This window comes from Dipodomys merriami, unplaced genomic scaffold (assembly GCF_024711535.1).
Source record: "Dipodomys merriami isolate MVZ:Mamm:240054 unplaced genomic scaffold, mDipMer1.0.p SCAF_6, whole genome shotgun sequence".
Taxonomy (NCBI): Eukaryota; Metazoa; Chordata; class Mammalia; order Rodentia; family Heteromyidae; genus Dipodomys; species Dipodomys merriami.
In genome coordinates this window covers 21,611,720-21,639,241 of record NW_027206179.1, presented here as the reverse complement: position 1 = coordinate 21,639,241, position 27,522 = coordinate 21,611,720, and the positions used below count along the sequence as shown (strand labels likewise).

Sequence of the window (27,522 nt, the reverse complement as noted above, 5' to 3'; positions counted from 1 at the left end):
GCGGAGCGCGGGGCGCAGGGCGCAGGCCCGGACGCTGGGGGGGGCTGTGGCTCTCCGAGTGTCCCCGCGGCCCGGCGCGGCGGCGGTCCGGCTCCCCACCCCGTCCCCTGCCGAGGGGGCCGGCCCAGGCCCGGGAAGGGGCGGCGGCCGCGGGCACTTCCCGCTCGCGGGGCTCGGAGGCAGCGGGTCCCGCGCGGGCGCAGCGGCTGCGGGGCGCTCGGCGAGGCGCGGGGCGGGGACGCGGCCACCGCCCGCTCTGCGCCGCTCCTCCCCGCGCCGGCGGCGCTCGGTCCGGCGTCGAGGCGGCCATGGCGACCCGGAGCCCGCTCCCCACCCACCCCGCCTGCTCCGCCCTCCCCTCCGCCCCGCGCCGCCTTTGATGGCTCGGACCTCGGCCGGCCGCCGCCAGCCCCGTTCGCGCTCCCGCGCCGCCGCCGCCGCCGCCACCGCCCGCGGGTATTAATAGCCCGGAGCCGCCGCGCCCTCGCCAGCCGGGGGCCCGGGAACCGCGGAGCCCGGAGCCCGGGACTGCAAGCCGCCGGCGCCGCCGAGGTAGGACGCGCGCGCGCGGGGAAACAATGCCCGCGCCGGGCTGGGCGGGCGCCGGCGGGGTCCCGGCCGCGGGCGGCAACTTGTGCGAGTCCCGGTGCCCGCAGCGCCGCGCAGCGCCGCGCAGAGCCGCGCAGCGCCCGGGCGCGAGCCGGGGACGGCGCGGGGCCCGCAGGGTCCCCGGCCGATCGAGGCCCGGGCAACCCGGCGACAATAGCGGCAGGAGTTCTGGGCCCTCCAAGCTCCTCGCCGCCCTCCGCACCCGCCCGGCTCTCCTCCGCCGGGCTCGGCCGCGGGGTGCCCCGCCGGTTCCCCCCCTTCCCTTCCAGTCCTCCACGCCGCCGGTCTCCCGGGTGCCCTTCCCCCGCTTTCCTTCCACCCCACCCTGCCGGTGACAGCGCCCCGCGCCGCTTCCGGGGACCCGAGGCCGCTTGCTCCGGGTCCCCGAGGCCGGCGGCGGGCCGGGGAGGTGGCGGGTGGCGTGGATGCCACCGCACGCCCGGTGCCCTGCGGCTCGTCCCCGCGCGCGGCCGAAGGTTCGGGGTGGGCGACAAAGGAACACGCCCTCTGCCAAGTTAGGTCTGATCTCTCCGGCGTGCCTTGATGGAGGGCAAACTTTGGGTCGTCTTCGATCATTATTATTATTATTCATATAAAGCAAAGGACAGATATGTTTTTTTTAAAGGACGGATATTTCTAAAATTAAACATTATTTTTTTTACTGCATTTTAAAACAACAACTTCTGGTGGTGGTTGGTTTTCTTTTTTACGATTTAAGTTCCACAAACTTTAGCCATGTGATCGTTGGACCCCTGAGGAGTGTGTGTGTGTGTGTGTGTGTGTGTGTGTGTGTGTGTGTGTGTGTGTGTGTGTGTGTGTGTGTGTGTGTGTGTGTGATTTGAGAAGGGGAAAAAGAAAAAAAAATCCACCCCCAAGTTCCCTTGTAATGTCTGGATTTCATTTATGGCAGCTAAAGGCCAGCGGCTATTGGGGATTATGTAGGGGTCCCCCAGAAAGGAGGGCGCGGAGGCTCACAAAGGACCCGGGTCCTCCAGGGGAAGGGAGCTCTGGAGATGGGGGAGCGATTGCTTCTCATCTGGAACCGGTTATCCGCCCGGGTTCCCCGCCCCCCGGCTCTGGAGTTGCCGGCCTGGGGCTGTTTCCTTTTATGATGGTTGTTAAAGCCTTCCTTGTCAGTTTAGTTCCTCAGGTCTGACCCGCCCGGCGTGGTAGGGAGGGGGGTTTGGGCTGGGGGCTGCGGCCCGGGGACCCCAAGGGAATCCCGTGTCCTCCATTCAGCCTGGAGCAGCCAGCGTTTTCTGAGCCAAACCTGCCCCGGGGGAGGGGAGAACTGGGTTCTGTTGAATGCGCCTTCCACGTGGTGCTTTTTGCCAAGCCCATTTCTGAACACCTCCTGGCCCAGCTTTGTCTAGGCTTTTCTTCTTCAATCCGAACCAGGAATGGAGAAGAAGAACAGCTTCTGGGGGTTCTGAAAGCTTTTGGGGGAGTGGCCTTACATTTTATTTATTTATTTGTTATTTATGTTTGGGTAAGGCAGGGCCCTGCGCCCGTCCTCTGGCGACCTTCTGCAGGCCACCTCCCGGCCGGGCTTGACCCTCAGCCTCTGATGGGTCGGTTTTCCGGGTAGGACACTTCCCGTCCACGCACTTCATCCGTGGGTGCAGCGTGCACGTGGCTCCACTTTGTATTCCTGCAGCATCGTTCTGCAGTAAGGCACCAATATTGGAGTTCCTCCAAGCACAACCAAACGTTTGTGTTTTTAGGACTTCTGGCTAATAGATCTGCTTCTGAGTAAAATAAATAGAAGCATTATTGGGCAGTGGCTGGTTTACAGGGGAACCTTTGGTGGAGATAGTGAGCAGATGCCTGCTTAGCCCACAGTGCTTTCTAGAATCGCTTACTTGTGTATGTGGACAGGAAAGCAGAAATACTTCAGAGCATGCTTATAGGGATTTTATAGTGTCATCTTGAATTATTTTTTCGTTGCTGGTACTGGGATTTGAACTCAGGGTCTGGGTGTTGCCCTTTTGACTTTTTTTTTTTAGCTCAAGGCACTAGCCTTGAGCTCCACTTCCAGCTGTGTCTGTGTGTGGGAGGGGGCGGGGCTAATTGGAGGTAAGAGCCTTACAGACTCCTGCCCTGGCTGGCTTCAGATGGATCCTCAGATCGCAGCTTCCTGAAAAAATAGGGTTATAGGCCTCAGGAATCACCTTTGTGTTTTGGGTAGGGGGTTACATTTGAGTTTCTGGAAACCCTTTTGAGGTTGGATTTATAATGCTGCCCTGTAGCGCCCCCCCCCTTTGAGTTTTCTTCTCTGTCTCTGTCTCTCTGTCTCCTCTGTCTCTATCTTTTAGACAGAGTATGTAGGCTGGCCTCAAACTTGTGATCCTCCTTCCTCAGCCTCTGGAGTGCTGGGATGGCAGGCCTATTCTACCACGCCTAGTTATAATCCTTCCTTCCTTCCTTCCTTCCTTCCTTTCTTCCTGCTTTCTTTTATGGTTATTAAAAAGGTGTTGTGCAGAGGGGTTACAGTCAGGTAGAGAATACACTTCTTTTTGGACAGTGTCACCCCTTCTCTCCATCTCATATTTTTTCCCCTCCCATCCCCATCCACAAGTTACATAGTTCATTTTCAACATAGGGTCCAGTGAGCGCCATTGCTGCATTGGTTCACTTTGTCCCTCCATTTCTGTGTAGCTATAATTCTTATAATTCAGAATTATAATTCTGCTTCCTTTTTCCTGGCATTTATACAGGGTTATATTAGAATTTTTTTAATTTTTATATTAGAATTTTAATGATACTCTGTAGCCAAGTTTACCAAAAGAAAACATTTCAATAACCTATTATTTTACAAGAAAACCCCAGCTTTCTGGGTTCTTGCAGCTGTTTTTGTATTGTCCTAAAACTGCAGAGGACTTGGGTGAATGTGGTTGCTTTGTTTCTCATTAAGGAACTGGTCAGGGCTGGGGAAGCAGCTCTGTGGTAGAGCACTTGCTTGGCACGAACAAGACCCTGGGTTTATTCCCAGCATGGCAAACAACAGCAACAATAAAACTAAAACAACAGCAAGCAAAGCAAAACCAAATTCAGCTACAATTATTTTCCTCAGACAGTAAGAATTAAATATAATATTGAAAAGGTTAGGAACACTGGAGCTGGGCTCCAGTGGCTGAGACCTACAGTCCTTGCTACTCAGGAGGCTGAGAGCTGAGGATCTCCTGTTGGAAGCTGGCTGAGGCAGGCAAATCTGGAAGATTCTTATCTCAAGTGGTAGAGCACCAGCCATGAGTGAAAAGGCTGAGAGCTTGAGGCTTGGCGTTCAAGCCTTAATAATATTAGCACGTGTGCATGCTGTGTACACACACACACACACACACACACACACACACACAATTTGTAATCTCTCATAGAGCAAGTAAAGGTTTATTTGGAAAAAGAGTAGAGGAGGATGCTGTGGTAAACATTAAAAATTAATGTTTTCTATTTTAGAGGATGTTCAAGAACACTAGATGGAAGACAAGAACCTAGTGCTTGCTTATTGAACATGCTTAAGAAAATTGGCCTTATGAGATTCCAGACGATGGGGGAAACTGATATTATGGGTCTATAATAGCATGGTGAATGGACATTGTAAGCAAAAACTTTTGGAGCTGAATCTGCGTACTGGCCAGAATGGCTTACTATTTGTGGGGAAATGCATGTAAATTTCCTCTCATTAAAGATACCACATACTCCCAGTGCCAGTGGCTCATGCCGCTAATCCTAGCTACTCAGAAGGGTGAGATCGGAGGATCATGGTTCAAAGCCAGCTGGGGTAGGAAAGTCTATGAGACTCTTATTCAAAATCACAGAAAAAGCTGAAAGTGGCACTGTGGCTCAAGTGGTAAGAGTGCTAGTCTTGAGCAAAAGGAACTCAGGGACGGTGCCTAGGCCTAGAGTTTGAGTCCCAGGTCTGAGGTTTAAAAAAAAAAATGCCACATGCAAGAAGGATAGCTGGTCGATGCTATAATACAGCTCTTTCCCCTGCCTTGGGTGTACAAGTATTGGTCACCATTTGCTCGGGAGAGGAGGGTGGGCTGAGGTCCCTCGGGGCTGTGTGTCCTGTCCTTAGTAGTTCTAACTGGAAGGAGAGCTCTCTCCACACTGCGAGACTGGATAAGTGGTCAGCTTCTCACTTGCTTTGTAGCAGCTGGGATTCCTGAGGTGTCTTCCCCTGCCACGTGGGCAGGTTTGATGGCTACCTTACTAACCACTTCCACATGGCTCAGAAGATCAGAGCAAACGCCTGCCAGGGTAATTGCTCCAAGTAATGACTTGTCTAGTTCTTTATGCCCAAACCAAGAAATCCCTCAAAAATGAAATGTTGATTCAATATAGAGAGGCTAACTTTGTGAGAGAGAGTGTGTGTGTGTGTGTGTGTGTGTGTGTGTGTACATGTGTATGCCAGTACTGGGGCTTGAACTCAAGGCCTTGTACTTTTGCTTGACTTTTTCTCCCAAGGCTGGTAACCTGCCACTTGAGTTATTCATCCAATTCTGGCTTTTTACTGGATAATTGGAGATAGGAGTCTCTTTATTTGTCTGTCTGGGCTGGCTTCAAACCATGATCTTCAGATCTCAGCCTCCTGAGTAGCTGGGATTACAGATGTGAGCCACTGATGCCCAGCTTTGCAGTTTTATTTTACTGTTGGATGAAAATTATGCACAAAAGGCAAGGTTTGCAGTTAATGTAGGAATTCATTTTTCATTTTCCTCCTCCTCCTCTGGCTCCTCCTCTTCTTCCTCCTCTTCCTCCTTTCTTCTTCTTCTTCTTCTTCCTTCCTTCCTTCCTTCCTTCCTTCCTTCCTTCCTTCCTTCCTTCCTTCCTCCTCCTCCTCCTCTTCCTCCTCCTCCTCCTCCTCCTCCTCCTCCTCCTCCTCCTCCTCCTTCTCCTTCTTTCTTCTTTCCTGGGGCTTGAACTCAGGGCATGAGCACTGTCTCTGAGCTTATTTTTGTGCAAGGCTATGTGCTTTATCACTTGAGTCATAGTGCTACTTCTGGCTTTTTTTTTCTTTCTGTTTATGTGGTACTGAGGAATTGAACCCAGGGCTTCATGCATACTAGGTAAGCATGCTACCACTAAATCACATTCCCAGCCCCAAATTAATCTTTTTACACTGAATTAATTTTATGTAAGAAAATGTCATTTGCCAGGCGCCGGTGGCTCACACCTGTAATCTTAGCTACTCAGGAGGCTGAGATCTGAGGATCACAGTTCAAAGCCAGCCCGGGCAGGAAAGACTGTGAGACTCCTATCTCCAATAAACCACTAGAAGACCGGAAGTGGCGCTGTAGCTCAAGTGGTAGAGCACTTGCCTTGAGCTGAAGAGCTGAAGAGCTGAGGGACAGCGCCCAGGTCCAGAGTTCAAGCCCCATGACCTACCAAAAAAAAAATGTCATTTGACTGGGCACTGGTGGCTCACGCCCTGTAATCCTAGCTACTCTGGAGGCTGAGATCTGAGGATCATGGTCCAAAGCCAGTCTGGGAAGGAAGTTTCATGAGACTGTTATTTCCAATTAACCACCAGAAAACTGGAAGTGGCGCTATGGTTCAAGTGGTAGAGCGCTCGCCTTGAGCTGAAGAGCTGAGGGACAGTGCTCAGGCGCAGAGTTCAAGCCCCAGGACTGACAAAAAAACAAAAAACAAAAAACAAACCTGTCATTTGTGTATTGTTCAAAAAAAAAAAGCCACAGTCCATGCTAGATTGTAACTCTCCATTCTTCTAAAAAAAAAAAGCCACAGGCCATGCTAGATTGTAACACTTCATTATGAATTTCTTTTTTCTTTTCTTTTCTTTCTTTTTTTTTTATTTTGTTGGTTGTGGGGCCTGAACTCTGGGCCTGGGTGCTGTCTCTCAGCTCTTCAGCTCAAGGCAAGTGCTCTACCACTTGAGCCACAACACCACTTCCGGCTTTTTCTGCTTATGTAGTGTAGAGGAATCGAACCTAGGGCCTCATGCATGCAAGGCAAGCACTCTACCACTGAGCCATCTTCCCAGCCCTCTGTTATGAATTTCTTATCATGAGTGACTTCATTTAAATCTAATATGATGATCACTTTCAGGTTTTGTTCTCATTCTGTTGATTCCAGAACTAGTATAATGCCCTGAACAGTGCAAACCCCAAGTAAATTGAGTGGGTAACCTCACCTATCCTTTAATGTTCTTTCAAGTTGTGTCTAGAGTCTCTAAGGGAAATTTCATACGAATGAAAAAACTGTAGATCTGGGAATTTGAAAATTTATACTTTTCTTTCTGATTTAGATTTGGTCCTTAAAGCTGGCAGAAATTGTTAAAAAGGTGTAGACTTTATTTATGTTCCCCCAATATTGGGGTTTGAACTCAGCTTTGTTGTTTTTGTTTTTTGTTTTTGCAGGGCTTGGGTGCTGTCCTTGAGCTTTTTGGCTCAAGGCTTGTACTCTTATCATTTTTTGAGCCACAGCTCCACTTCTGATTTCCTTGTAGTTAATTGGAGATTAGAATCTCAAGGACTTTCCTGCCAGGGCTAGTTTTGAACTGCAATCCTCACAGCTCAGCCTTCTGAGTAGCTAAGATTAGAGGTGTGAGCCACATTGCTCCAGTCATGTTGAGCCATGTAGCTGGATGAAGTGAGCCCTCTCTAGTTTTCCTTTGCAAGAAGGAGCCTAGCTTAAGCCTTACAGAGCAAAACCATATTAGCTCTTGGAGCAAAGGTAAGGAAGGGCAGAAGTGAGTGGTGTCAGGAATGGAGACCCAGGAGCCAGGGTTCCAGCCATGAGGGTGGCGGTCCACATCTGGGCTGCTCATCTGGGTTGCTGTTCTGGGCCCCAGCGGACCCCAGCATCTTGATTCTTGTTACTCCCTCTGCTGCTGTTCTCAGTGGGACCGTTTGGTGAGGGAGACCCCGGGAGTGGGCTTTCCTTCATCTTGCAGGATGTGTCACACCCAGGGGTGGAAGGTGTGTGTGTGTGCGGGGGGCTTGTTGCCTTCTCCCCAGTCCTTGGGTCACCCCGTTTGGGCTCTTGACAACACCTTCAGGCACTTGCCATTCCTCATGCTCCTGCTCCATGGGGGTCACAACCAGTGAAGGACTGGGGACCTCTCTTGTGGGGACACTGTATGTGTGGCTAGGTGTAGAAGGATGTGGAGAGATGGGGGGGGAGGACACCCAGAATTCAGTAGGTGTTCCAGATACAGACTGGTTAGGCACAGATGAGGAAAAACTGAACAAAACAAAAGTGGGGTGGGTGGGGAGAGGCTCACTAGGACAGAGATAGAAAGGAGACCATCCCGAGTACCCTGGGCCCCTGGTTTATGCTCATGTGTTGTGGCCGGCACTCCGGGGGCCACGCCATCCTTCGAAGAGGAGACACAAGCCAATTCTCACGTGTGCTCTGTTGTCTTTTTTCCCATTCAGACCCAGCCCCGGTGTCGGGAAAGGGGGTAGGGAGAGCGCCTGCCCAGGGTGACTTTGTGGCTCTCTGTGTCCCCCTGTGAAGGTGGAGAGGGGTCCCCAGTAGCTGTTGGGGGTCCCCAGATGGTCCCCAGCTGGAAGAGCTGTGCTCACTGTCTAGCCTTTCTCTTCATCTTCATCTTCATCTGTGACTGACTCTACCAGCTCACCTAGGAGCAAGGGATGTGCAAAGCACTGTGGGAAGCTCGGGGTGCTAAGTAACCAGGGATGTGGACTCTGCTGGTCCAACTGTTCCCGCCCTCCCTTGAGAGTTCTGTCCTTTTCTCTAGGGTTAGTTCCCCAAGGCCCACCATGTCCCTGGAACTTCCACTAGATCTATGAGGTGCGGAAGCAGACTTTTTTAGGTTGATCAGTGAACTCATACCTAGGACGGGAGGTAGATGGAAAACCCTAGCTCCTCAGTTAGCAAGGATGGAGTCGGTGGTGGTGTTCCCCAAGACCGGAGTCTCTTGCTTCAGTTCTTTCCATTTCTACACATCCTGTCCTCAGGGAGGCCATAGATAATGTAGATTTTTTTCTCCTTGATAACATACTTTATTTATTTATTTATTTATTTGTCTGTTGTGAGGCTTGAACTCTGGGCTTGGGCGCTGTCCCTGCGCTCTTCAGCTCAAGGCGAGTGCTCTACCGCTTGAGCCACAGCACCACTTCCTTTTCTTTTTTTCCCCTTGAGTAGAGACATTCCTGGTCAGGAGGTGTTTATGACACCAGGACCAAAGGTGTGTAATGTACAGTACCCCAGGGCTTATCTAGGTGAGAAGTACTCTGTGTGTGTGTGTGTGTGTGGGGTTGTTGGTCGCGGTAGTGGTGTGCTTTTTCCAAGTCTCTCCTGGTGACTCTAGGGACTGATACAGAAAATCCCCTGTGACTTCAAGGATGAATCTCCTTTTTTTTTTTTTTCCCCTCCCTCCCTCCCTGCTTCCCTCCCTCCTTTCTTTCTTTCTTTCCTTTTTCTTTTTTGTTCCGATACTCGGGCTGGAACTCAGGGCCTGGGCGCTGTCCCTGTGCTTTTGGGCTCATGGGTATCACTCTACCACTTGAGCTACAACCTCACTTCTGACTTTTTTTTTTTGGTAGATAATTGGAGAGAAAAATCTCATGGACTTTGCTGCCCAAGCTGGCTTTGAACTGTGATCCCCAGATCTTGGCCTCCTGAGTAGCTAGTATTACAGGCATGAGCCACCAGCGCTCAGCTAAGGCCTCCTCATTTAGGATGTCATCTCTGATTTGCTCTTCTCATGCTGGCAGTACAACCCAGGGCTTTGTGTGTGCTAGGTACGCACTCTACCACTCAGCTGTATCCCAAACGGTTTCTTTGCTTGTGAGAAAATTTTTCCTCAGCTGGAGATGAATTTGAAGATTGGTTTTAAAAACAATGTGGGATCTCCTTTGCTTATAAAAAGTCTTTATGAAGGGGGGCTGGAAGTTGGCTCAGGGGTAGAGTGCTTGTCTTGCATGTATGAGGCCCTGAGTTCAATTCCTCAGCACCACATAAGCAGAAAAAAGCCAGAAGTGGCACTGTGCTCAAGTGGTAGGGCGTTAGCCTTGAGCTGAAGAGCTGAGGGACAGTGCCCAGGCCCAGAGTTCAGCCCCCACGACCGACCAAAAAAAAAAGATAAAAAAGTCTTTGAGATTAGTTATCACCTTAAAAAAATTATTCTTTAGGTAGATGTACAAAAGGGGTTCAATTCAACAAATGTCTTGGTCAATGTCACCCCTTCTACCTTTCTCCCTCATCTTTCCCTGCGAGATCACTACTACTTTTAAGATTTCAAAGTCAGGAGGCCCCAAGCTCTGAAGGTGATTTAGTAAGTGATTGTATTTCTTCTTAAGGGAAAAATGAATTGAAATTGGTTTTGAAGGAAAGCGTATTATAGTAGTCAGGTGCCAGAGGCTCACGCCTATAATCCTAGCTACACAATAGGCTGAGATCTGAGAATCCAGGTTGAAGCCAGTCTGGGCATTAAATTCTGTAGGACCCCCCTTTTTTGTTGTTGTTGGTCAGGGGCTTGAACTCTGGGCCTGGGCACTGTCCCTCAGGTCTTCAGCTCAAGGCAAGTGCGCTGTATTTGAGCCACAGTGCCACTTCTGGTTTTCTGGTGGTTAATTGGAGATAAGAGTCTCACTGACTTTCCTGCCCAGGCTGGCTTTGAACTGTGATCCTCAGATCTCAGCCTCCTGAGTAGCTAGGATTACAGGCATGAGCCACCGGTACCTGGCAAGACTCATACCTTTAATCATCAAACAGCCAGAAGTGGGGCTGTGGCTCAAAGTGGTCGAGCAAAAAGGCCCAGGGATAGTGCCCAGACCCTGAGTTCAAGCCTCAGGACCACACATACACACACACAAACCTATAGTAAAATAATTGAATCTTTTATCCTTTGGGTGTAAAGTTCTGAGTGAGATCTATGGGATCAACTCCACAGCTGGGCTGCAAGTCATCACCTCAGGAAATCTCCCTCTTGTGGGCCTTTGTCACCACAAACCCATGAACCTTCCATCTTTGCTATGTCACTAATTATAGTTGAGTCATTTCCAGAATGTTACACACATTGGATCCCAGCCTGGGTGACTTTTTCACACTGACTTTTTCCAGCCAGCATAATGGCTTTGAGATTCTTCTAAGGTGGTGTAAGAGCCCAGAGTTGCTTCAGTGTTGATGTCAAACTGTAGAATGTGTGTGTGTGTGTGTGTGTGTATGTATGTATATACATATATACATATATATACACACACATATGTATGTATATACGTATATATACATATATATGTATATATATACACACATACATACATATACACTTTTTTTGTTGGTTGTGGGACTTGAACTCAGGGCCTAGATGCTGTCCCTGATCCTCTATGTGCTCAAGGCTAGTACTCTACCTCTTAGGCCACAGTGCCACTTCTGGTTTTTGAATGGTTAATTGGAGATCAGCGTCTCACAGGGACTTTTCTGCCCAGGCTGGCTTTGAACTGTGATCTTTAGATCTTAGCCTCCTGAATTGCTAGGATTACAGTAATGAGCTACCAGCACTTGGCTATACACACATTTTTTTTCTTTCTGGGCTGATACTGAGACTTGACCTCAGAGCCTTGCTTTTTTGCTCAAGGCTTTTTTGCTGCCACTTGAGCCACAGCACTACTTCTGGCTTTTTTTTTTTTTTTTGACTTAGAGATAAGAGTCTCATAGATTGTCCTGCTTGGGCTGGCTTTGAACTGATCCTCAGCTTTCAGTCTTCTGAGTAGCTAGGACTACAGGTGCGAGCCTGGCTTAGCTTTTTTGCTCAAAGCTGGCACTCTACCACCTAAGCTACGCCTCCAGTTGCACAGAATTTCTTTACGTTTCTTAGTGAAACAGGGCCTCCCTTAGCCTTAGCCTTCTACACAAGGCAAAGCTACCAGTGCCCTCCCCTGGTGACCTGTGTCTCGTGTCCCTTTTCTGTTGAACTTTTAGGTTGCTACTTAAAAGGTGAGCACATTTGTTTAAAATTTTCCTCAAGATGTATACTTAGCATGCATTGAGAAAAGGAGGCTACTTAGGGCTTTCTTTAGAGACTAAACCCACGGTTCTTATTTTCTCCTTTGAGCTCTTGTGTATTTTCTTTTTTTAAAAAATTATTTTTAATTTTTATTTTTTTTTGTCAGGGCTTGAAGTCAGGGCCTAGACACTGTTCCTAATCTTTTTTTTGCTTGAGGCTAGAGCTGTAACACTTTGAGCCATAGTTCCACTTCTCAGTTTTCTTTCTTTCTTTCTTTCTTTTTTGGGGGTCCAGTTGTGGGGCCTGAACTCTGGGCCTGGGCGCTGTCCCTCAGCTCTTCAGCTCAAGGCTAGCACTCTACCACTTGAGCCACAGCGCCACTTCCGGCTTTTTTCTTTTTTGCTTATGTGGTGCTGAGGAATCGAACCCAGGGCCTCAGGCATGCAAGGCAAGCGTTCTACCACTAAGCCACCTTCCCAGCCCCTCTTGTGTATTTTCTAAAGTCCCCATAATCACTTTTTATTACTTTAATTGACAATCCATGTTACTTACAGTGAGAAGAGTAAAACTATTTTTCGGATGAACACTTAACAAACATCTCCCACTCTCCGTGGATTAAGCTAAGCGTGCACACATGTACACAATCATGTGTGATCCACTTTTGGCACTAAAACACGGCCTTGCAAAGATACCCCTGCTGTACTGTTAAAACCATCCACCCAAAGAACGCTTTCCTCTCTCTCTCTAGCGTGTCCAACCAAACCCATGACGAGGAGCACAGGCTGTAGGCCACTTGGATGACAGGTGATTTTCTTGGGCCCAAGAAATACCTACTTGTGCTTTGGAAGTTCAAGGTCATGAGGTCCGTTGCCAGAGCAATGAGATGCTTTGTTCTGGGGGTTCATAAACATGAGCCAAGGCCGAGTATCATTTCATACCAGCCATGAAACCCTGTGCGTCCATTCCCCAAGTGTCAAGTTCAGAGTCGCTGAGAATGCCAAGCCAGTGACTGGTAGGGCCAGTGGCAACAGCTGTTCAGGTTGTTTCTCTGAGCTTGTGTGTGTGTGTGTGTGTGTGTGTGTGTGTGTGTGTATGTGTGTGTGTGTGTGTAAGAGAGAGAGCGAGAGTGAGAGAGAGAGCGAGAGTGAGAGAGAGAGCGAGAGAGAGAGAGAGCGCCATGGGGCAGGCTTGAACTCAGGGCCTCGGCCCTGTCCCTGAGCTTTTTTTTTCCCCTCTAGGCTAGTGCTATACCACTTGAGCAACAGCCCTACTTCTGACTTTTTGGTGGTTAATTGAAGAGTCTCACAGATTTTCCTTCCTGGGCTGGCTTTGGCCTGCAACTTTTAAGATTTCAGCCTTCTGAACAGCTAGTATTGTAGGCATGGGCCACCATCACACAGTTTGCCCAGGTAGAAAGAAAAGTAGGAGAGGCTCTTATCTTCAGTTAGACTCCAAAAAGCCAGAAGTAGAACTGTGGCTCAAGTGGTAGAACACCAGTCCTGAGCAAGAATAAAAGTTAAGAGACAGCAAGCTTCGAGGCTCTGAGTTCAAGTCCCAATAGCACAAAAATAAAGTAGAAATCAAATGTACTTAAAACCATTCAGTCCCAGATGAAATTAAATAATAGTTGTACTCACAACAACAACTATTTAAGGATTATAAAAAAGAAAATAAAGAAAAAAAATCACCAGTAGTCAGGGTGGGTACACGCACACGGGCTTTGTTCAGGACCACACTGCCACACTGCGTTTTCTTCTCCATACATTCCTTATTTAGCTTCCATTCCTTTCCTTGATTTGTTTAAAAATAGATTTTCAGTTTCCAGCACCGCTTTGGATTCACAGCAAAAGGGGAAGTTAGTTCCCATCCTGCTCCTCGCCTCCCGGCTTACCAGCATCCTGAACTTTCCTTCATTTAGTTTTACCGTGTTTGCTCCCCCTCCCCATTATAATGTATCCTACATATGTTTTGTGGATTTCTTTCCCTCTTATAATCTGGCCTCAGTAATCTTTAAGTCAACTTGATTAAGGTCAAAGGTCAGCTAAGGTCATTTCCTGTTAGCCTTTCCCCAGAGGAATCCAGCCAGTTCCTGGGATTGGGGGGGCGGGGTTCCCCCTTGACGGGCTCTGTGAACATTTATGTGTGCAGAGGTTTCCCAGAGCAAGCCTCTTCCCCCCCCCCCCCCCATCATGCATTCTTCCCTTCTTTTCTCAATGAAGGTTGCAATCCACTTGCTAGCCAAAGTGTTCGGCCCTGAGAAACAGAACTGTAAGTGGGAGTGTTTTGGGAGTCCGGCTTGTGGAGTGCCTAGGTCACATGATCCGCTCTGCAGTTAAAACTGGCTCTGCCAGCTTGTGAACTGGGGGCTGGGGAGGTGGTGTGAGGGTGGCCTTCGTCAAAGGAGCAGTTAACAGAACTTTCTCAGCCCGGGGTGCAAGTGTGTCTTCCTTGTGCTCCCGTCGCCTCTGTTCTGGGTTGTGTACTCAGGAGTAACTACTGCCTAGCAAAGGGCGTGTTCCATAGTGGCCTCTCATTAAATCTTGGCTGAATGAACGTAGGCAGGACCATCCAGGTACATCCTCAAAACGGTACTGACCTCCACAGCTGTTTGGCCCCCAGGTCTATTCTATAGAAAGCCTGGGATCCAGAGCTTCAGATATGTGGTAGCCCTAAGTGTCTTCACGATCTTAAAAACTTTTGTAGCTGTTCGTATACTTCTCATCTTTTAATTTCTAGAGTGTTTCCATCTTTTTCAGGTACAGGCCAGATTAGCCTCTGGGAAATGCATTAAAAATGTTTTCAAAGGTCTGATGCCCTGAGACTAACATTCCCCCTCCTCCCCCACCCAGCCCCAAATACCCATTTCAGAAGGAGGGAGAGAGAAAAAGAAAATTTTAAAGTATGATGTCATGCATTAGTGGCCTGTAAATTAACCTTAGTGTGACCTTTTCAGAACACATACGATTACCTGTCTTCAGTACAGTTTTCAGTAAATTGCTGGATTGTGTGGCTACCTCTTGAGTCACAATGCTGGCTCGAATCCCTTCCTTTTTTTTTTTTTTTGCCAGCCCTAGGTCTTGAACTGAGAACCTGGGTACTGTCTCTGAGCTTCTTTTGCTCAAGGTTAGCATTCTACCACTTAAGCCACAGTGCCATTTTTTCTATTTATGTGGTACTGAGGAATAGAACCCAGGGCTTCATGCATGCTAGGCAAGCACTCTACCAATAAGCCACCTTCCCAGCTCGATTGAACCCCTTTCTTGTAGGGAAAAACACACTTGTCATGGAAGTCTGTTTGGGAGTACAGAAGGCTGCTTTGTCTCTCAGCAGTTATTTGATTTGATGGGTCAGTCTTGGTTTTGTTTGAGACATGGAGAGGTTGGTTGAACATCTGGACTTTTGCTCACCTTGCCAGTTCCTGAGCAGAGATTCCAGACTTTTCTTGGAGGTGCTTGTGTTCTAGATCCAGGTGTTGGGGCGTCTAGAGCGTCCCTGCCTGGTGGGATGGTGTATAAAGATCTCCGCTTTCTTTCCTCAGTGAATTCCTTGGCTCAAGACTGGATTTGATTTGTAGTTGATTAAACATCACGGGTGACAATGTTTGTGGCCCTCGTTTTATTTGCCTTTTACCTCCTGCTGAGAATCCAGAAAGCAGTGTTGCTAGTCTTTTAGAGAACAGAGATTTTTGCTTGATAGGAAACAAGTTTCTCTTAATTGTCATTAAGTTCTCTTCTTTGGTGCCTTTGGGCTTCCTGTCTCCGTTGTTATGATCCTTGGTCTGAGCCAAGGATGTCTGGGGTCACGGAGTTGGAGCTGTATCCCACAGGCCAGGGCTTGTCAGAATTGCCCCAAGTGAATAATGTGATTTTTGCTTCATCGGTATCATTCATCTTGAAAGTGATAGAAGCGTGGTTTACTTCAGAATGATAATGTTTGCATATACTGTGAATAAACAAACAACCAGTGTTCATAATGCTGTGGGAAAAAGATTCATTATATAAATCGTGAAAATAAAGTTTCACAGGGAAAGCTAGCTTGAGAATAGGCTTTCTCAATGCTTGAGCATCATTAATAATTCTGGCCTATTAGACACGAGCTTAGAGACTCAGCCTGTCTCAGCAGTCTCCCGTCCTTTCAAAACATCTTGCCAGAAATATGCCATATGCAGATACTCACCTCGTTTTGTATTGAACTTGGTTCCTTATGTTAATACTCTCTGAAGAAGGTTCTGGTCAGCACCTACAGTTCGGCCTCATTTTCTCCCTCCCTCCCTCCCTTCTGTTTTCCTTCTCTCTTCCTTTTTTCTTTCTTTCCTCCCCCTTTCTTCTCCCCCTCCCCCATCTCTTCCTTCCTCATGGTGCCAGGGGTGAACTCAGGACCTTGTATGTGCTAGGCCCTGCTCTGTCCTTATTGGCATGTAAAAAGAGGGTCCCACTGGCATGTAATCCTAGCTACTCTGGAGGCTGAGATCTGAGAATCCAGGTTCAAAGCCAGCCTGGGCAGGAAAGTCCATGAGATTCTTCTCTCTAATTAACACCCAAGAAGTCAGAAATGGAGCTGTGGCTTAAGTGGTAGAGTGCTAGTCTAGCCTTGAATACAAAATCTCAGGGACAGCACCCAGACCCTGAGTTCAAGCCCCAGGACTGGCACATACACACAAAAGAGGGCAGTTAAATTAGATGGTAGCCATTTAAGGTGTTTTGAATATTGTGCTGCTCTGAACAAAGCAGCAACATTTTGGGTATCTTTTTGTATATCCAGAATAAAGATGGGAATTTGTGGTCATAGGGTCTTTTCTTTTCTTTTTCTTTTTGGGTCCGGTCGTGGGGCCTGAACTCTGTCCCTCAGCTCTTCAGCTCAAGGCCAGCACTCTACCTCTTGAGCCTCAGTGCCACTTCCGGCTTTTTTCTTTTTGCTTATGTGGTGCTGAGGAATTGAACCCAGGGCCTCATGCATGCAAGGCAAGCGCTCTACCACTGAGCCACCTTCCCAGCCCGGGTCTTTTCTTTTTAAGTGATATACGTGTGTGTGTGTGTGTGTGTGTGTGTGTGTGTGTGTGTGTGTGTGTGTGTGTGTGTGTGTGTGTGTGTGTGTGTGTGTGTGTGTGTGTGTGTGTGTGTATGTGAAAACAGGATGGGTGAGGAGGCTGTTGAAGTAGTTATAACATCCAGTTCCTGTGCTGCTTGCTCGTGTGTGTGTGTGTGTGTGTGTGTGTGTGTGCGCGCGCGCGCGCGCGCGTGTGTGTGCGTGCCCACGCGCATGCGTGTTAGTGTTTGAGCTTTGTGCTCTCTGTTAGCTTTTTTTTTAATTTTTTTGGTCCGGTCGAGTGTGGGGCCTGAACTCTGGGCCTGGGCGCTGTCCCTCAGCTCTTCAGCTCAAGGCTAGCGCTCTACCACTTGAGCCACAGCGCCACTTCCGGCTTTTTTTCTTATGTGGTGCTGAGGAATCGAATCCAGGGCCTCTGGCATGCAAGGCAAGCGCTCTACCACTGAGCCACCTTCCCAGCCCCTCTGTTAGCTTTTTTGCTAAAGGTTTGCACTCTTCAACTTGAGCTATCCTCCACGTGCCGGGCTTTGCTGGTTAATTAGAAATAAGTCTCACAGACTTTTCTGTCTGGGCTGGCTTTAGCCCTGCTCTTCAGGTCTCAGCCTCCTGAGTAGTGAGGATTACAGGGGTGAACCGCCAGCGCCAGGCTGTCGCTGCCTGGTGCGGCTGCTGCTCCTCCTTTTTAAAATACTGCTTCTTAGCTTAGGAGAGGTTATTCTCCCCGGGTATTTTTTGCTTCCGTTCTGACATTCCGTTTGGCAGCTTTCCTGAGGAATATCCACATGTGCTTCTTCCTGCCTGTGAAGAGCAGATATTGGGAAAAAATCAGATCTAACCTTTGCGAATGGGAACGTGGGCCTGGCCTTCCATTTATTTATTTATTTGAAACGTGCTGAAGCAGCCTTCTTTTTTGTTAGAGGAAACTCAAATGCCAGTTCATGGAGAATCTTCCAGAATAATTCCCACAGCCCTGTCTGAGGTAAGCCTGGACAAGCAGAGGGTTCTGGAAGCAGGGAGGAGGAGGAGAGGGACTGGGCCATGATGGCCTGAGTCCCCGCATCCCCCCCCCCCCCCCAGTGGCACTCACCTTGTTTTCAGGTAAGCTTCACACACCCTCTTCTGGCCTAGTATGTGTGACTGTGAGCTCCCTGGCTCAACTTCTCCAGATAATAAGCCTCTACTTGGGGTTGGGGCAGCTGGGGGAAGGGCCTTAGGGTGCAGCGGTGCTCCCACCTCCCCCTTTGTGTACTGACTTGCCATGGCTTCTTGCCCTTCAGTGCTGCGGGAGTAGACGCTGAGCATCACTTAGGATACAAGCTGCAATCAGCTAGGAGTCAGTAGACTGTCCATTTGTCTCTGCTGACCTCTATTTTTTTCTTTTACGAAAGTATCAGGTCCTGAGTTGGAGTCCTGGTTGTTTTATTTATTTTTTTGTTCTTTAAATAAATACGTGCAGTTGGGTATGGTGTGGTTCACACGTGTAATCTCAACACTCAGGAGACAGGCAGGAGCAGCTTCAAGTCTGAGGCTAGCCTAGGCTACATAGCGAGTTCAGGGCCAGCCTGAGCTCCATCATGAGATCCTGTCTCCCCCAAACCAAGAACTGGAGATGTAGCTCAGTGACGGAATGTGTTCCTGGCATGCCCAAGAACCCTGGGTGAAACCTAGAGTCTCCCCCCCCCCCCCATCCCATCAAGACAGGCACCAGTGGTGCATACATATAATCCTAGCTACTCAGGAGGCTGAGATCTGCGGAGATAGTTTGAAGCCAGCCCAGGCAGGTAAGTGCTTGAGACTCTTACTTCCAAATAGCTACCAAAAAGCTGGAAGTGATGCTATGGCTCTAGTGGTAGAGTGCCAGCCTGAGTGAAAAAACGAAGAGATAGCACCTAGGCCCTGAGTTCAAGACCCAGGACTAGCACATCAAAATAAATGTCTCCTGTGATTTTGGTAGTTTTGCTAGGTAAGGTCATATAGCTGTGAAGTGAATTTGCCATGTTTGACCAGAAGTTCATTTTTACTTTATAGTTTAAAATAATTTGGCATTTTACCGTAAAAGTTATAATGCCAGACTGAAATGAGATTTAAAAAAACTCTGCAGAGCAGTGGTGCTCACTGCACACTCTGTTGAAAATGAACTATATGGGAATGTAGGTGTAGGTGGGAATGGGAGGAAAAACGGGAAGAGAGCAAGGGAAGGGGTGACACTGTGCAAAAAGAAATGTACTCTGTACCTTTACAATAACAATAAAGTATTTTTAAAAAGCTATGCAGGAATTTCTAGTATTTGCTGATGAGTGTAACATAATGTCTGTGATTTGCTGCTTCTCCCCTCCCCTCCCTCTTTCCCCCTTTGAAATGGCTGTCAAGGTAGATGGCCTGTCAGGATTGTCACTCAGATCCCCGCGCCCTGTGTCACGCTGCCCGCATTCTCTCCCCATCAAAGAATGAGAAAGAAGCCCCGAGCCCTTCCCTTGTGTTCTCTCCTTGGGGGCTGCGATCTCTGCAGGTGCTTGCCAGCAGTGGTCAGTGAACAGAGCAGAGATGGTCCTTGGGGGTGATACCGGCCTTGCACACCTTGCTCCCTTTTCCTGAGCTTGGCCGCTGGCTGGGGAGGGTGGGAGAAGGGTCTGCCGTTTCTAGTACCAAGGAACCTCCATGCGCCCCCAGAGGAAATACTGCCCCCCTGCCCCCAGGTGTGGCTGCCGCTGGGTGACCACGGCCATGGAGTGTGGAGCTGGCAGAAGGAACAATTCTAGAAATAGGGTGTCCTGGCAGGGCAGCACTGGTTGGACCCAAGCCGTGTCGCTGAGCAGCACTGCTGTGACTGTCTGGGCTCCCTTTCCCTGACCCCCTTGTCAACATTTCCCTGTGATTTCACCTCCCCGGAGTGGTAGCCACGAGAGTAACAAGGATCTGCCTCTAAGCAGACCACCCCGAAAATATGCAATTCCCAACACACCCACCGAGACCTTCACAGTTCCTTAGTGGTTCACATGGAGAACCCAAGAAACCGGGTGCTGGTGGCAAAGTGATAGAGCACCAGCCCTGAACAAAATTGCTCAGGGACAATGCCCAGGCCCTGAGTCTAAAACAAGAACAAGAAAGAACCCACGAAAAGTGACCTGTCATGCCAGGCGCTGGTGGCTCACACCCATAATCCTCGCTACTCAGGTGGCTGAAATCTGAGGATCATGGTTCAAAGCCAGCTGGGCCAGGAAAGTCCATGAGACTTTTTTTTTTAGTAAGTTTTTTTTTTTTTTAATTGTGAAAATACTGTATGGAGGGGTTACAATTACATGAGCAAGGTAATGAGTAAATTTCTTATCAAGCATTGTTGCCTCCTCCTTTGTTTTTCCCCTACCATCCCTTCCCTCCCATCTCCTCAACTACCCCCCCACCCGCCCACCTAAATTGTAAAGTTTGTTCTTCAAAATATAGCGTCTTGTACATCTCATTGTTGCAATGGGTCAAACTGTATCCCTATTTGAACATTTTGTTTTTTCCTTTCCCCTCCCCAAATTATACCAAGATCAAATACAGTGAAAATCATGAGACCTTTATCTCCAATGAACCACCAAAAAGTCAGAGGTGGAGTTGTGGCTCAAAGGACTAGTTTTGAATACAAAAGCTCAGGGACAGCACCCAGGCCCTGAGTTCAAACCCCAGGACTGACACCAAAAACCAAAAAAAAGTAAAGAAAAAATGACCTGTCCACCCTTCACCTGCACACTCGGTTTCTTGAGAGTTTGCTTCCATGTTTAGTTTTTGGAAGTGGGGGGGGGGAGGGAGATGCTGGAGGGAGCCGGAAGTGAGCTAATCACAATTTTTCAGCACTGTGCTGACTTTTGCATTTCTTTAGATTCTGCCTGGCCCTCTGACTTGCCTTTGAAAAGGAGGGTGTATGTATGTGTGAATCTTTCTCTTGAACATCTGGGCAAATTGGTTGGGGCGGAGTACTCAGCCTTAGGGAGCCTGGGGGGCGGGGGCGGGAGTGGGATTGAGCACAATACTGGAAACGGAGATGAGAGACAGATCTATGCTGTTGTGCTACGCTGGCAGCCACCCAAGAGCTACGGTAGACCCACAGATCGTGCCAGAAAGATGCATTCCTAATGCTGCATAATCACATTCTGAAAAATATGCAGTAGAGAAGTGGGAAAATATGCATTCTGGTTGCTTCATAAATGGAAGCAGTTAAGACTGTTATTCTCTGGGTTTTCAGCTCTCGTTGGATTTGGTCATCAGAAAAAAAGAAAAGCAAACCTTATTCACTAAATTCCCTTTCAAATCTGGCAGCAGCTCCTTGCCTCTCAGGCCTTCTGCTGAGCTTTTAGCCAGCAAACCTCAAGTTTAATTAGGTCATTTGTTCTAGAGAGTTCTGTTCCTGCAGAAACAGGGGAGGAATTTTTCTGAGCAGTTGGGGTACATAAAAAGTCAATGGCACCTCAACCCCAGGTGATCTTAGGGAAGTTCTTCTGGAAGAATTTTGTGCATTTTTAGGTATCAGTCCATCTGGCTAACATTTCTTTGGGTTTCAATCTTCTTGAAATTTTTGCTTCTTGACCTGGAGTCTTTGAATCCTAAGTCATTCATGACCCTGGAATGCAGGCCTGGGAGGGCTTCATAGGGCTGAACCCCAATATCATTGTGTGTGTGGGGGGCGGTGGGTGGTGTGGTGTGGCCTCAGAAAGTCTCTGTGGGAAGAAGAGCCAGATAGGATTGAGCACCGGTAACCACAATCCTGCCCGAGCCCTCCTGTCTTCTTTGCGCTGTGTCCCTTTGGGAATCTGTCCTCCATCCTCTTCATGGCTCTTTAGTGGGGGCTGGGGTGGGGGAGTCACTGTGGCCTTATGCCCTTGAAGTGAGGTAATAGGTTCCACCAAGGACATGTGCATTCCCCAGAGTCCTGGAACTCCAACTCCAGCTCTAGAAGGTTTATTTCACAGCAGTACATAGAGGAAAGCTCACCAGGATCTTCATAGTGGTTTTATTCACAGGTGAGCCACATGACCAGATTGAATATGCTTGGCAGAGATTCCCTGCAGCTTAGCTTTGCCAGTGATCACTAAGGGGCCTAAGTCTGTTGCTTTCAAATGGAATAATGAGCTGGGTACCTCACGCCTATCCTAGCTACTCAGGAGTCTGGGTTGCTGTTCTCTGAGAAGCCAGCTTGGACAGAAAAGCCCATGGGACTCTTATCTCCAATTAACCACCAAAAAGCTAGAAGTAGCAGTATGGCTCAAGTGGTAAAGCACTAGCCTTGAGTGGAAAAGTTAAGGGAGGTGCAAGATCCTGAGTTCAAGCCCCAGGACTGGCTTTAGAAAGGAATTGCTCTGGCTGTGTATTTGGTCTGTCTGTCTGTCCATGCGTTTGTGTGTATTTGGAGTGTTTTTAAAGTCCCTTGACTGGAGGCTTGCTGGTCACTATTTCACTCTGTCTGGGAGGATGTGGGCTGACGGTGTTAGGAAGGGTGCAGAGACACGGCCAGTGCGCAGGGAGGAAAGGTGAGCAGAGGCTGAGGGCCCTCGGGAGTCCCTGGGAGTTTCATCTTTGTTCTTTTGTATGGATTCCAAATGCTATTGGAAGGTCTGTGAGTGAATAAAATAGCCCTTGGACAGAAGTGACAAAAACGGCTTGGTGGAGGCCCGCTGAAGCCATTGTACACAACATTGGGTTGTTAGCTTTGGCAAAGGCAGCTCGTGGCGAGAGCTCCTTGCAAAATACCAGACAAACAGCTTGCCCCCTTCCCTTCCCTTCCCTTCCCTTCCCTTCCCTTCCCTTCCCTTCCCTTCCCTTCCCTTCCCTTCCCTTCCCTCCCCTTCCCTTCCCTTCCCTCCCCTCCCCTCCCCTCCCCTCCCTTCCCCTCCCCTCCTCTCCCCTCCCCTCCTAACCCCTCCTCTGTGTGTGTGTGTGTGTGTGTGTGTGTGTGTGTGTGTGTGTGTGTGTGTGTGTGTGTGTGTGTGTGTGTGTGTGTGTGTGTTACACTCGCGTGGTCCGGAGTAATGGAACTCAGGGCCTTGGCACTGCCCCTGATCTTTTTTGCTCAAGGCTGATGTTCTACCTCTGGAGCCACAGCTCCACTTCCTTGGAGTAACTCAGTCCCCAGGAAGAGTTCTCAAGCTGGGGCCTTCCTGCCACTCTCTGAGATGGAAGGGGGGATTCCTCCCGAGGACAAACCCCTGTACAGGATGAAGGAGGAGGGACTTGTTCTGCAGGTAGGGTTGTCTTGCCTCAGTGGGAGCGTCCTGCACTGGCTCTGAGCTCCTCACTGCCTTTCTTCCGCTGGGTTTGCTGCTTAGTAGCCTTCTGCCTCAGGCCACGTTTGTGGCTGCTGGCTCTTTTCCTCTCCTGAATCTTCTGTGTCACCAGATTCTTAATCACAGAGTGGAAGTGGCACTTGCTTCTAAACTACCATCTTGTACCACCTCTCCTCACTATTAAAGCAGCTGAGACAGATAGTGTGTAGTTCAGGTGTGTTAGCTATGTCGGCCTTATTACACAGCAAATCTTGACATCTCTGTGTGTGCACGTGTGCTCGTGCATGAGCATGCACACTTATACTGGGCTTGAACACAGGGCCTCTAGCTCTCAGCTTTCTTGCTCACAGCTGGTGCTCTATCACTTGAGCCATACCTCCTGTCTGGCTTTTTGCTAGTTAATTGGAGACAAAAGTCTTACATACCTTTCATCCCTGGACTGGCTTTGATCCAAGATCTTGAGCCTCTGGTGTAGCTAGGATTACAGGTATGAGCTACCTGCGTCCAGCTACTTGTAAGCATCTTGATGACTATTTCATATACTCATTTACAGATGGAGTTTTGAGAGTTGTACAGTTTCCTTTGAAAATGAAGCCTTTTCACTGCAGAAAATGCTGTCTGCCAGTATTGGCAAGAATATGTCCACAAAATAGAGAAACTGAGGGTGAATATTGGGGTGAGCCATTTCCATTTCAGTCTGTGTGCTCTGAAGCCAAGCACCTGGGGTCATACTGAGCAACCTTGAGCAAATCATGCAACCACTCTGGACTTGAATTTCACCCCTGTAGCATAGGGGGAATCAAGATTCAAAGTCAGCCAGAGCAGAAAAGTTTTCAAGGCTTTATCTCCAGTTAACCAGCAAAATGCCAGACTGGAGGTATAACTTAAGTGGTAGAACACCACCCATGAGCAAGAAGATGAGCATGAGCCCAAGGGCCTGAGTTCAGCACCAGTATCAGCACCCTACCTCTCCCCAAAAAGAAGTTCTGGTGGGTGCCATCTTCTTTGGGTACTTGGCTTCTTGAGCAGGGCTGCTTCTTGCTTTGATATTTGAAGGACAGTATGGCTGATTGCCAACATCTCTGTCACACTTTCTTGCCCCCAGAATTTTATCCACATTGCTCAGTATTCTTGTTTAGCATTAGGTATTTCTGGAGGAGAAAGCTGAGGCCAGACTCATGTTTTTCTCTCTTGTACATGACTGGCTTTTTCCATTGGCCATGCCTGGGTCATTTTTACCTTCCTTTTGAAGTTTAGACTTCCATAGAATCTCTGGGCATTGAGCGGTCTGGGTCACTTTCTCGGACTTCTTGTACCATAGTATCATGGATGCAAATCTGGCTTTTAATATTTTTGCATATGTTTTGAATAATATTTACTGCTTAGGACTATAGTCGTTTGTTCTGTCTTCTTTGACTTCCAAACGCAGATCCTGGTCTTGTAATCATTTATGTGTCATTGCTTTATGTGTTTAATTTTGTGTGGTTTTTCTAATGAATGCTTTGTATCTTTGTTTTGGGGGCGTTTATTTAATGTTTTATTGTTTATAGATGTGTGGCTTCCATCCTGCAATTCTTGAAGCCCATTTCTTCTCTCAGCCCATTTTAAATCTCTTAAATCAATGGTAAGTCATTATTCAGAACTTTATATTTAATCTGTGAGCCCTCAGCTACCCCTTTTAGAGGCCTTTATCTGTGTGTGTGTGTGTGTGTGTGTGTGTGTGCGTGTGTGTGCGCGCACGTGCACGCATGCCAGTAACTGGGTCTTGAACTCAGGACCTTGCACTTTTGCTCAGCCTTTTCTGCTCAGGGTGCTACCATTTGAACTATATCTCCCCTTCCAGCTTGTCCTGGTTAATTGGAAATAAGAGTCTCATGGACTTTTCTGCCCTGGTTGGCTTTGAACCATGATCCTCAGATCTCAGCCTCGTAGTAGCTAGGATTACTTGTTAAGAGCCACCAGCTTCCGCCATGGAGGCTTTTATTTTTATTTTTATTTTATTTTATTTTTTTATTGTGAAAATACCATACAGAGGTGTTACAATTACATGGGCAAGGTAGTGAGTACATTTCTTATCAAGCATTATTGGGAAGCTTTTACTTTTAAGAAAGGATGAACATGTTATCAGATAGGGACTTGGGGGACAACAGTTCAGGCAGGGGAAGGGAAGGAATGACTTTTATTAAGGTGAGTTAGTGTCACCTCAAGGGGCCTTGAATGCTAAGTTCTGTAATGATGAACAGCCATGGAAGACTGCAGTGGGGAGGGTCAGGATGGATTGCACTGCGTGGTCATTGGACCTTCATGTGAAGTGGAGGCAGTTGTGGCAGACCACCCATGGCTGTGGAAATCCTTACATGGGAAAGCATGATGAGGACTGGTGGTGTGAGTTGTCTTATTCCTGTTTCCCTCTTGGTGATGAGATTTGTGCTTGAGTTTATTCCATTTTTACATGAGCTGGTGGCTCAAGCCTGTAATCTAGCTACTCTGATGGCTGAGACCTGAAGATTGGGTTTGAAGCTGTCCAAGGCAGACAACTTGGAGAGACTCTTATCTCCACATAAGCAGCAAAAAGCTGGAAATGGAGGCGTGGCTCCAGTGATAGCTGACCAGCCCTGAGTGAAAACGTTAAGCTAGAGTGAGAGGCAAACAAGACCAAACAAAACAAACCCAGCCGTTAGGAGTGATCGATTGATGGACATCTAATGCTTACATCCAGCATGCTTGGTGGCTCAAATGCCCGAGACAATGGTTTGTGACTATCCTGAGGGAAGTGTTGAAATTTGCTAGTCCATGCTCTCAGAACCTAGCTCCTTGGCTTTGCTGAGCATCCATCAACAGTCCTGCCTTTTTTTTTTTTTTTTTTTTGGTTGGTTGTGCTTGAACTCTGGGCCTGGGTATTGTCCCTCAGCAATTCAGCTCAAGGCAAGCGCTCTATCATTTGAGCCACAGTGCTGCTTCTGGTTTTCTGGTGGTTAAATTGGAGATAAGAGTCTCACAGACTTTCCTGTCTGTGTTCGCTTTGAACCACGATCCTCAGATCTCAGCCTCCTGAATAGCTAGGATTACAGGTGTGAGCCACCGATACCTGGCTTGAGTGGGTGAAGTTTTGAGATATTGTACAAAGCCTTTCAGGTACCTTAGAGACTTGAAGTGATGCCTGGAGCCTTGGCTACCTCTGAGTTAACCTGAGAATTGACTGTCCCTCTAGAGGGGGTCCTCAGTGAGCCCCCTTCAGAACTATTCATGGGGTTACATGGAAATGTGGGTTCTGGTGATCAGAGAACCACCAAGTTGGCTCAGTGGCATTTCCCCCCCCTGGTTGTAGAGCTTGAACTTGGGGTCTGGGCTGTCTCCTTGAGCTTTTTTGCTAAAGGCTAGTGCTCTACCACTTGAAGTCATAGCACCACTTCTGGTTTTCTGGTGGTTTATTGGAGATGAGTCTTAAGGACTTTCGACTTTCCTGGCCCTGGTCTGGCTGGCTTTGATACTAAGATCTCAGCCTCCTGAGTAGCTAGGATTATAGGTGTCAGCCACTGGCACTCAGCTCGGCCAGTGGCATTCTTGAGTTAATATTGATTGAATCAAACATGCAATAAGGAAAACCCCTGGCCTCTAGAATCAGAATGTCTGTGAAGTTGAAACTCCAGCCTAAATTATCATGCTCTCCTAAATTACTATGCTCTCCTAAATTACTACGCTGTGTTTCAGGCCAAATTTATAGAAGATAACCTGTTCATATATTTTGAGTCATACCTCAGTCATTGTTCAAAGGCAGACAGTAATTACTTTTGATGTTGAGAGGACGAAGATTCTGTTAGGAAGCCTGGTATTCACATGAACGGCACAGAGAAATATCGGAGTAAATGGTAAATTAGTTAACTAGATTCCGTAAATTGTAGTAATAAAAAATTCCCTACCCAACCCAATACATATTCAAATTAAATACATATTCAATAGGGAGAATATTATTGCCATGCATAGTAAAAAAGACTTCTCAAATCAGGCATAGTTGGACTTTTAATTCAAAAACTAGTTGAGGCTTCCTGCCAATACATACATTTTGCTTTTTTTTTTTTTTTCCAGCGAAGCTTTCAAATGTAGACAAAACATTTTGTCACAATTTCAAGAGCAAGAGTTGAGATTTGTGATTTCTCTTCAGGAAAACTTGTTAAACAGCTTAATCAGGGCTTGAGTTCCAACCCTAGTGCTGCCAAAAGGAATGAAATACAAAATAGAAAAGCTGAGTTCTTTTCCCATTTCTGTTTAAGTCCTTCATCTTTTTGTCCTTTTAATAGAAATGCGTATATTTAGTGACAGTATTTGTCCTGTCCCCTCTCTTTTGTGGGTAAACCACTGCCCTTCCCTCTAGTCTCCATCTGTGAGGGCTTTGTATTAACTTTTATTTCGCTTTGAGCCAATATGAGAAGGATTATAATGGTGTTGGGATAAAAGTGATCTCCAGCTCTTTGTCATCTTCTTTTACAAATGCTTTACAATGTTCTTCTTTGTTGTAAGCCTGTTTTGCACGGAAAAAGTGCAATTACTGTGCAAGCCTTTGAAATTGGATTCCATTCCTCTTGTGCCCCTACATCTACCTGAGAAATGGTAAAAGTCTGAAATGTTTTCTGTGGTTTGACTGCGCTTTCTACAGATCTACTCAATAGAAGTCAG

At 47.8% G+C, this 27,522-nt stretch overlaps 1 protein-coding gene across 1 annotated transcript in view; it reads left to right on the top strand.

Annotated features, from left to right (window-relative positions):
* Positions 1–342: 342 nt before the first annotated feature.
* The window catches only part of Farp1 (FERM, ARH/RhoGEF and pleckstrin domain protein 1), a 230,974-nt gene continuing 203,794 nt past the window's right edge, over positions 343–27,522 (top strand). The window contains exon 1 of the mRNA XM_070002707.1: positions 343–552. The gene's annotated coding sequence lies outside the window, so the exon portion shown is untranslated. The remainder of the gene's footprint in view (positions 553–27,522) is intronic.